The following is a 10,491-nucleotide window of genomic DNA, read 5'->3' on the forward strand; positions in this document are numbered from 1 at the left end:
TTGTTTCGGGTTTTTTTTTTTTTTTGGTGTCTTTTTTTTTTAAGTAGACTCCACGCCCAGCAAGGAGCCCAATGCGAGGCTTGAACTCACAACCCTGCGATCAAAACCTGAGCTGAGATCAAGAGTCAGACACCCAATTGACTGAGCCATCTAGGAGCCCCATATTAACCTTGGCTTTTAAATGGGGGCAGAGGGGTGATAACCTGAGTTTGAACTACTGATGTTCCATATCTTCTGCACAAATAGCTCTTGTTTCAAAGCAACCCAATTACCCCAAATTCCAGTTAAGAAAAAAAGAAAAATACTTTAATTCAAGGTTTAATAAGTAGTGCAGCCGACAATGAGATCAGGGTTTCCACTGGGTTACTGACTTGTAGAACAAATAAGGGACAATTAGAGGGGAAGGTAGAAGATCACAGAATATACTAAGAACTGAATTCTCTCAAAGATGTGTGAACTTTTGTGCTATGTTAAATTGCAGAAACCAAACCAGTCCTGTAACCATTCAATGAGCTCTCTGGTTGTGTGATATCATAATCTGCCTAAAAGCCAATTCTGCCACGATGCCTCAGGTAGATGAGAAGGTAAAATTAAATCCTAAAATCCTACCAATTTGGAAGCAGAAGAATTTGAACAGAATTATTTCCAGTGAAAATACATTTGCTTTGGGAAGGAAGAATATTACAGATAACTGGAGATGTCTGCTCTACTTTGCTTCAAGCATGAAATGCTGGCTTCCAACTCATTACCCACCTTCCTCCCCTGCCCTCCCCCCTCTAACTCATCAGCAGGAAGAGTCCACCTTGACAGTGACAGGAGTGCCTCCCTCGTGTTGGGTCTGGAGAGAACTTGCCTAAGCCCCTGCCTTGGACAGACCTGATTCTCTTCTTTTTCTCTGTGGCTTCCCGGAGACCAACAATTCACCTAACCAAGAAATCATTATTAATTATTTTTAAGTGTGATATGGGATTTTGGTTATCATTATTATTACTGTTAGAAATACATATTGAAATATTACAGATAACATGACACGATGTCTGGGATTTGCTTCAAAATAATCCAAAGGGTCAGGAAGAGGGTGACCAGCCGGCCACAAGCTGATAATTATTGAAACTGGGTATTGGGTACAAGGATACTCATTATACTTTCTACTTTTATATATATTTGAGCTTCTTCATAACAAAAGGAAAAGGACTTTAAAAGTTTATCTACAAGATGACATCTTTATAAAACTTCTTTTCGTAATTTAAATGCCATTTTAGTGTTGGTAACAGGAACTAACAACTATGGGGGATTGTGTTAAATCCTTTTTATGTGTTATTTTAGTTAATCCTCAGGACAAGCCCAGGAGGTCAGTATAATTATCCTGATATTACAGATGAAGAAAACGAGACATAAGCTCAAAGAACCTAACCAGCTCTACGGCATGTAGTGACAAAGCAACGGGTGAAGTCAGGTCTGGCTGACCTAACGGGTCTATCATAAAATCACTATGTGTTATTCTTCACTTGTAATATTTATTCCGTAAAGGGATAGAACAATGTCAATGAAGATTTGGCCATTCATTCCTTTAATTGTTGATTCACTCAAATGAATGTTTACTGAGCATGTGCTGTATCCCCGGGCACTGTGTTAGGGATGCAGTGATGAACCAGAGGGCAGAGCCAGTCCTGATCGGGCCAGCTTCCTTTTCTTCAGCCACGTCTTGGTAGTGAAGGGCCACATGTTCCTTATTCTCCTTCAGAAAAGTGTTTAAAAACTGCCTCAGTAGAGTATATCTAAGATGGACTGGGTTTCTGCTCCAGGTTCTTTCCCTCATTCTATGATTTGGTAAATGGGAGGCCTCCTTCTAAAGTTAATTTAATGGAGCACAATGATAACTTGAAATCCATTCTTCTCCTCCTCAGACCTAGAGAGAACCATATACTTGTAGTACCAATAACTGGGAAACTATTTGTTCTTTGTTATGCGCCAGGCCCTCAATAACTCTGAATAATATTCATGACTTGTAAGCAGTTCTGCATTCTGGAAATAATTGGCATGCATTTCAAAATAGTTTATGGACTTGAATCCAGAAAAAAAAAAAAGGAACTTCATTGTTCAAATACATGCAATAAACACAATGACCAATCTGATCAAGCTTAGTTTTTATTAATTTTTGGACCACAAACACTAATACATTATTTAAAATCTCTGTTCATAAGACTGAGGGCTTCCTTAGGGTAACTTTCCACTCTTCATGCCTATTGGTCTGGTTAAAAGATGTTATTGATTTTTTTTTTTTTTAAAGATTTTATTTATTTATTTGAGAGAGAGAGAGAAACAGCATGAGAGGGGATAGGGTCAGAGGGAGAAGCAGGCTCCCTGCTGAGCCGGGAGCCCGATGTGGGACTCGATCCCAGGACTCTGGGATCATGACCTGAGCCGAAGGCAGTCGCTTAACCGACTGAGCCACCCAGATGCCCTGTTTTGACTGTTCTTGACCAAGGACTTTTACTGACCCTGAAAACCCTATTGGATATATCCAGTCATTATGTCCATCCACTAGCGTATGCCTGGACATTGTTTCAACTCTGGAAAGATTTCCATGGCATAACCAGAATCCACCCAGTTGTCACCCCCTCCACTGCAACCACTCAGGTCCCCACCACTACTCTCTGTTCCCCGGTCTGTGGCCGTAGCCTCCTGTCCATTCTCCCCACTGCTGCCTTTGTCCTCTGCATCAGCAGGAGTGCTTCTTCAAAATGTTCCATCAGAGCCTTTGCTCAGAGCCTTCTAATACCGTCACATCTCTTTCAAAATAAAAGTCAATATTTTTCTATTCACCTACAAGGCTGTGGACCTTCTGGCCCCATTACCTCTAACTTCACCTCTTCCACTTCTCCTAACCCACAGTGCTCCGGCCCTAATGGCCTTTTTGCCGTTTCTCGGGCATGCCAGGCTCATCCCCACGCTAAGATCTTTTACTCCCTGTCCCCTCTGCTTGCATGCTCTTTCTGAGATGCTGAGCCTCACCGGTCACCTCCTTTATGTGTCTACTCAGATATTACCTTACCAGTGAATTCTTCCATGGCCACCCAGCATGGCTGCAGTTCTCCCCGCCGCCATCTGGCCGCATCTCCTTTGTCTGCTTAATTTTTCTGCATAACATCTATCATCATTTGATAGGCTGTTTTTATTCTTGCTGTCTATCTTCCCCACTAGAATAGAAACTCCAGGAGTGACCTCCTGACATTGTATGTGTTGTTCACTGTTCCACTATGAACAGTGCTGGGCACGTAGTAAGCACTTGCGGCATAGCTAGTGAATCAATGAAAAGGAATGTGTTTTAGCAACTGGCCGGAATTTACAAGATTTAAGCCACAAGAACATGAAGATGCTTCTCTGCTTCTTATGGTCTGGGGTGCGAGTCCTGATGAGACGGGGCTGAGATTGTCAGATCTGCGAGGTCACTGTGGTTCCTTCAGACACACACACACAACTCGGGCTTTGCAACACCACGTGGCACCACTACCAACTCTCCAGCCAGACCAGTAATCTGTGTGACTTGGGATGTAGCTGCTTCTTGACAGTTGCAGAGATTTCCCTGATCAATCATCTGGGTGCTTCTCTGGGTGGGAAATGGGGTTCGTGCTGGGGGGGTTGCATTTCTTTGGCAATTTTCTAATTTGAATTCTCCTGATTAGTCTGTTCAGATGTTCTATCTCTTTTAGATTCAGTTTCTACAGATGGTATTTTCTTTAGAAGAATGTCCATTTCATTCATGCTTTTAAATTTATTTGCATAGAGTTATGCAAATTATTCCCTGATAACCATATTCGATTTCCCTTGTTTCTGTGATTTCTCTTTTATAATTTCCTATTTTGAGTGATGATATTTTCTCCCTTTTCTAAAATTTTATTCTTAGTTAAGTCAGCTAGTTATTTATCTTCAAAATTTTTTCAAGGAACCAGATTTTGTAATTAGTTGCACCTCCTACTTTTTAAAAAGATTTCATGTTTCATTCATATCTTCTTTTGCCTTTTAAAATTCCTTCCTACTGTCTTCTATTTCATTTGTTGTTTATTTTTATAAGAACTCCAGGAGTCAGATGTTTATTTCATTTGTTTTATTCCTTTTTTTTTTGAAAGACCCAAAAACTTTAGTAACAAAAACCCTAACATTTGAATAGGGTTATAAAGGTTTCAGTGGACATTTATGCACATGATCACTTTTTCTGCTTTAAAAAAAAATTTTATTATTGAAGTACAATTATATTTGTTTCATTCTTTATTTTGTATCAATACAAGTAATTTACACTAGAAATTTACTCTGAAATATATCCCAGGGGATCGGTCTTTTGCTCTGAAGTGGAATATTTTCCTTATTTTTTTTCTTTAACAATTCTCAATTTAGATCACTTTTTCTGAGCCATGCATAAAACTTTTTAATTTTAATTCTCATTGTTTTTTCATGATTTCCAGAGAAGAAGATGCTGACTTATGCAACTATGTGCAGCTGGAAATCCCCTCTTATTGCTTTGCTTTCTGGGAATTGAAGGGCAGAAGGATGGATTAGTATTCATTTATTATTCATGAACAAAGATAAAATATGGCCACACAACTGTTTAGGTGTAATATCCATTCAACAAGATGTACACTGAGCTCCTAAACAAAATTTAGAAATCCTCATGAACCTCAGAGTAAGGAAAGTACTTTTTGCATTTTGAAGTAATGAATTCTTGTCTTATTTTACTGTAGCACTGTGAGTAACCACCATAAATAACTTATTAGTATTAGAGTGTATTTCCAGCTTCACCTAAGGCTATTTCTGGAGGGAGCTGCCTGGTTATCAAAGTTAAAGCATGACTTATATTCAAAAACAACCGGGAAGAGCCTGCACTTTGGAGATAGATAAAGCTTGAGTTAGAATCCCTCAAACTAGATCTGTCTCAGCTTCATCCACGTGCCATGGGTTTCCCATCCTGGTATGCAAAGGCCCGGTTCTTATCCCCCAAATGCCCAGACAAACCTAGAGCACAGACTAAGTTCATCTGATTTCTGGGATCTCTGGATTCTTTACCTGAACCCATTTAAACATCCCATATTCAAAAGGTACAAACTTCAAGGTTAGAGATAAGGGGGATGTTATGTACAGCATGGTGCCTAGCGTTAATGATACTATACTGTATAACTGAAAGTTGCTTAAGAACTCTTAAAAGTTCTCATGACGAGAAAAAAAACTTGTAACTATGTGTGGTGAGGAATGTTAACTAGACTTACTGTGGTGATTATTACATAACATGTACAAACACTAAATCATTCTGTTGCATACCTCAAACTAATGTAATGTTATATGTCAATTTCATTTCAATTTTCTAAAATCCCATATCCCCCAAGGTGGGGGGCCCCACCTTAATACCGCAGAGGGTGCTTACCTTCTCCCCACCCGTGTCCTTCTGTCAGCCAAACACAACTCCAGCAGAGGTTCCTGGGCGAGGCTGCAAGGTCCAGACTCCCATGTCACAGCTCTTGGCTGACTCTTTAGCCTCTCAGGTGCAACTTTTCCCAGCCTCTGTGGCTCCCCATGGCCCCAGCCCTGCCATCCTCCATGTTTTATGTACATTCTGAGTTCCTACTGTGTTGTATTCTCAAGACATATCCCTTTGGTTTCTAGTTTACAAACAAACAAACAAACAAACAAACAAACAAACAAACCACTTTCCTGTGCCCTTGTTTCCTCACTTGGAAAAAAATGTGTAATACTTGCCTCACCAGATATCGAGGAGGGTCAGTAAGAGAAATTCGCCAAACATCTGCCTGTAGTGGAGCCATGATAAATATCAGTCCTCCTTCCAGGCTTGGTGAGTTGGGACAGGTGCCATAATGTTCCCCAAACTGTCAACCAGCAGTCAAGCAGGAATCCTGCTGTGTGGAGAGGAGATCCTGCGTGTCACGGGCCCGGAGAGGGAGGGAGTCAGGTTGGTTTCCATGCTGGCCCTACCTGAGCACTATGGAAATGATGGGAACAAACAGTTCTATAGATGGCATAACACGGGTAGAATCATTGAGTAACACCAGTTCACTGCATTTGGCAAGCTGTTACAGGACAGGGAGGTTAACACCCTTCAAAATCAGAGCTGGGTTTGGGGTTTTTTTGCAACTTGTCTAATTTTTATCATCTGACTATAATCCCACACCTTTATTCCATTTATTCCATATATTTGGTTGAGTCAGTTCTGGTTTGCAAGAATTTCTGCAGTTCTGTACAAGTTTTCAAATTTTCTGGAATGTCAGTAACAGACATACTCTCTCTTCCTCTACACACACACACACACACACACACACACACACTGAGAATAACACTGATTTGGGCACGATGATAAGCCAGATAGGAGTGGCTGCATAGAGAATTAGACAATTCTGAGAGTCAACAAATATCATTGAGAATTTGCTCTGTGTCAGGCACGGTCGTAAATTCTGGAACTATACGTTGGGTCAGGCAAGTGCGGGTGCACACAGAGCTGGCATTCTAGAAAGTGTGTGTGTGGGAGCCAGACAGTGAACAGGCACATGACTATTCCGTCCGTGGCGATCGGAGCTTTGGAGACAAAGCAGGGTGCAGGGAGCAAGACTGCCGGGCAGATGCCGCTGCAGAGAGTGGGGCAGGGAAGGCCGCGCTGACCAGGTGCTGTGTAAACAGAGGTTTGAGCTGGGGGAGGCAGGGAGCCAGGCAGACAGGGGGGAAGCACAATTTGAGAGAGGGACAACAAAGTCCAGAGGGAAGAGCGAGAGGCCATGTGGTTGGAGGGGAAGGAGCAAGGGCCAGAGTATTGGCGATGAGATCAGGGGCACCCAGTGATTGGGGCAAAAGGCCTTGGGAGCCATGGCAAGGTTTCTGGATGCTTTCTGAGAGAAGGGGAAGCCACTGGAAGGTTTCAAGCACAGAACTTGAAATGAGACTAATAATAAAATGTCGATGTTGAAGTAGTGGATTGGGAACATAAGATGGGCGGAGCTCTGACACCCCTGTTCTGGTTGTTCCTTATCTGGGTCAGTGCAACACAAAGCCATTTATCTTTCCTGGGGAGAGTCCTGGTTCTGCTTGATGGCACCGCTCAGCTATGAGGAGGAGAGGACATTTTGAAACGGGAAGGAAGCTGAATTAAAATACTGTCCTTATGCACGTTAAAATACGGAAAAAAAATAATAAAATTTGTAGCTCAGGATCCTACATTCATTGTTTCTTAGGTTTGGTGGTTTCTTCCCAACTAGCTCTCCCCTGCACCCACCACCCAATTTGTGCTTAAAGGTCACTCACTCAAGGGGCTGATCCCCAGGCTCAGCTAGGTCCCCTTGTTATATGCTGCCTCTGCACCCTGGGCTTTTCCTTCATTGTACTCGTCAGTTTGTTTGTAATTGAGGATGTGATGATTTGTTGGTTCCCTCCCACACTTGGGGAGCTGATCTTTATTAAGTGCTTGCATAGGGCCCTTGCAAGGACCGCGCTAAGGGCTGTAGGAGCTAATCTCATAACCATGTGTGTGCTAAGTTCTGTTGTTATCCCCGCTTCCGGGTAAGCCAAGGCAAAGAGAAGCCAAGTGACTTGCCCCAAACCATTTGGTGAGTAGCAGAGCTGGGGCTCTAACTCAAGAGTCTGACTTCAGAGCCCCTGCTCTTCATCGACCACTACCCCATACATATTTGATACTAGAGGCTCCCGGTACGTCCTTGGCTCTCAGTAGGTGAAAAAACACTGACCGAAAGAAGACTTTTCTTAGACCACATCCTCATTCGAAGTTGATCCATCTTTGAGATTTGAACTTAGAGCGCCCTTCTCCAGCCATAATTTCTAGCTCAGGGTGGGTTAGTGTCAGGGACACCTGTTGCTCGGGCCCACGCACTTCACCCCGCCCACTGTGGGTACCAGGCCATTCTCAGTCTTTTCCCAGCAGGAGAGAAGGGCCATTCAACCCTTTCCTCGGTGGTGCTCTAGATCCCTCCCTCTCCTTCCTGGAGCCTCTAGTCTGGCAATCCCATTCTCACTCTCCTTATTCTGAAAAAAATGGCTTTGCATGTGGTAGCTATGTGACAGAGAGGCGACTCTTCCTCTTCAAGCCTTCGTTTCTTCACTTAGAAATACGGGTAACGTGGGATTTTAGCAAGGAGGCCGCCCAAGGGAAGCACTCAGCAGGGTGCCGGGCACACAGTGAGGACTCAATCTCAGTGGCTCCTAGGTTACAGAGGTTTCTGGAGAATCTAAAACATCCCCTAAACTGAAGCATTAATCTTTAATGGGAGACTCAACGCAAGCCGGCCACCCTTTTGCCATCTCTTTGGCACACTAAGTTATCGGATGTCTATTTCTAGCTTTCTTTCTAGCTGCTTAATTCCTCCTCAGCCTGTTAGTTTTTAATGGGCGTTCCTTTATTGCCTCTTAACACAGCTTAAGCATCCCGGGAAACATTTCCTACTCTTAAGATCTCTCTACCACCACGCTTGCAAACAACCACTAGCAGGCAGAGATTTCCTGAAAAAAGCACGGGAGGCAGAATCTTTATCCCACCGGTCACCGGGCGAGTCACTAACTAGGTGTCATGCTTTCTCATCTTCAATGGGGACAGCAATTCCTCCTCACAGGGTGCTGCAAAATGAAATGTGGTGGGGTATTTTTACAAGCAGTTCAATAATTATACATTTGCTCTTTTGTTCATTCATTCCTCCCTTCATTCTTGATTAGCAGCTCTAGTTAGAAAACGGCCAAGAGTCTGACTCCAGAATCTAGAGGCAGAGAAGGAGCAAATATAGAGAGCAAGTATCTCACCTCATAAATGAAGCTATCTATCACCCTATTAAACTGGAATTTATGATCTAAGTCATCCTTTCATATTCTCGGGTATAAAAACCAGTATCTTAATGTGACACAGCCAGCAGTCTTAGGCACTTTAACTTGGCATGAAATGATAACAATGAGTGTTGGGTGACTAGTAATAATTCAGGAGAAAAATTAATTTAAGCAGAACTGTGGCGGGAAGAGGATCCCCTTACCAATTAATTTAAGTGGAAACTTACTCTTGGAGCCAAAAGGTGGAGAGAATTTAATTCGATTCCCACGAGGCTAAGTGATTTACTCACAGTCACCAGCTTTTGACCTAAAATTTAGTAGGTATATTGCTCTAAGGAAATAGACCATACCAACTCATCAAAGTTTGAAGACAAGGAAATAAAATATGAAGTATAATATTAGCAGCAAGGCAAGATTATCCTTATTTATAGATGATACAGTTGTATACCGGCACAATCAATCAACGAAAAACTCAGAAAGTTTAGATGTTGGCTGTATCAAAAATAATCTGTAACAATAGGTTTTTGTTTTTGCTTTTTACAAACAGCCATTTAGAAACTATAACATCAAATACCAAGGAATAAACTTAGTAAGAAATGCCCTACCCCCTTTAGTATAACACTCTCATGAGGGATGTAAGACTTGAATAGAGACATAGTCCCCATTCTTGCAGAAGAACGTTAACTTCGTAAAACATAAGGTACTCCTAAACATTGTATAGGGCAAATGCAATGCCAATACAACTCCCAAAAGACTTCAAAACTTGGGGAGAAACTAGGCGAACGTTCTTAGAGTTCACCTCAAAGAACAATTGTTGAGGAGAAACATGAGCAATAAGCATTGACCTAAAGTATTAAGGAGGACCTCGAAAGTTAAAATATGCCAGTATAAAGCTCGAATGATTAAAATAGTAGGATGTAGGGCCACCTGGCTGGCTCAGTCGGTAGAGCATGCAACTATTGATTTAGGATTCTAAGTTCGAGCCCCATGTTGGGTGTAGAGATTACTTAAAGATAAAAATCTTTAAAAAAAAAGAAAGGAAGAAAGAAAGATAGATAAATAAATAATAGGATATAAATACAAGAAAAGACAGAATGGAAGTCCCAGAAGTACTGAGAATTTGGCATATGATACATGTGATATTTGAAATCAGCACAGAAGTTAGATGATTTAGTAGTATTGGGATGGCTAATTTATCACAGAAAATATGAGTTGAATTGTGTCCTCCAAGAAGATATAAAGTCCTAACCCCTGGTGCCTATGAATGTGATCTTATTTGGAAATAGCTTCTTTGCAGATCCAATCAAATTAAGATGAAGTCATACTGAACTAGAGTGGGCTCCAATCCAATGACTAGTGTCTTTATAGAGACAAAGATCTGGACACAGAGACACACAGGACAGAATGCCATGTGACAAGAGGCAGCGGCTGGAATGACACAGCTAAAATTCAAGGAAAGCTGAGGGTTGCCAGTTACCACCAGAGGCTAGGAATAGGCAAGGAAGGATCCCTCTAGAGCTTTCCAGTATAATCTAGCCCTGCCTCTGAATGGTGAGGGTGTACACTTCCATCGTCTTAAGCCACTCAAGTTCATGGTAATTTATTATGGCAGCTCTAGAAACCAAAATAATAATAAAGCTGGATCCCTACCTTACTGCTTATACAAAA

This window comes from Mirounga angustirostris, unplaced genomic scaffold, assembly GCF_029215605.1.
Source record: "Mirounga angustirostris isolate CCGP_5_RB_7025 unplaced genomic scaffold, mMirAng1.0.hap1 SCAF_8, whole genome shotgun sequence".
Classification (NCBI taxonomy): Eukaryota; Metazoa; Chordata; class Mammalia; order Carnivora; family Phocidae; genus Mirounga; species Mirounga angustirostris.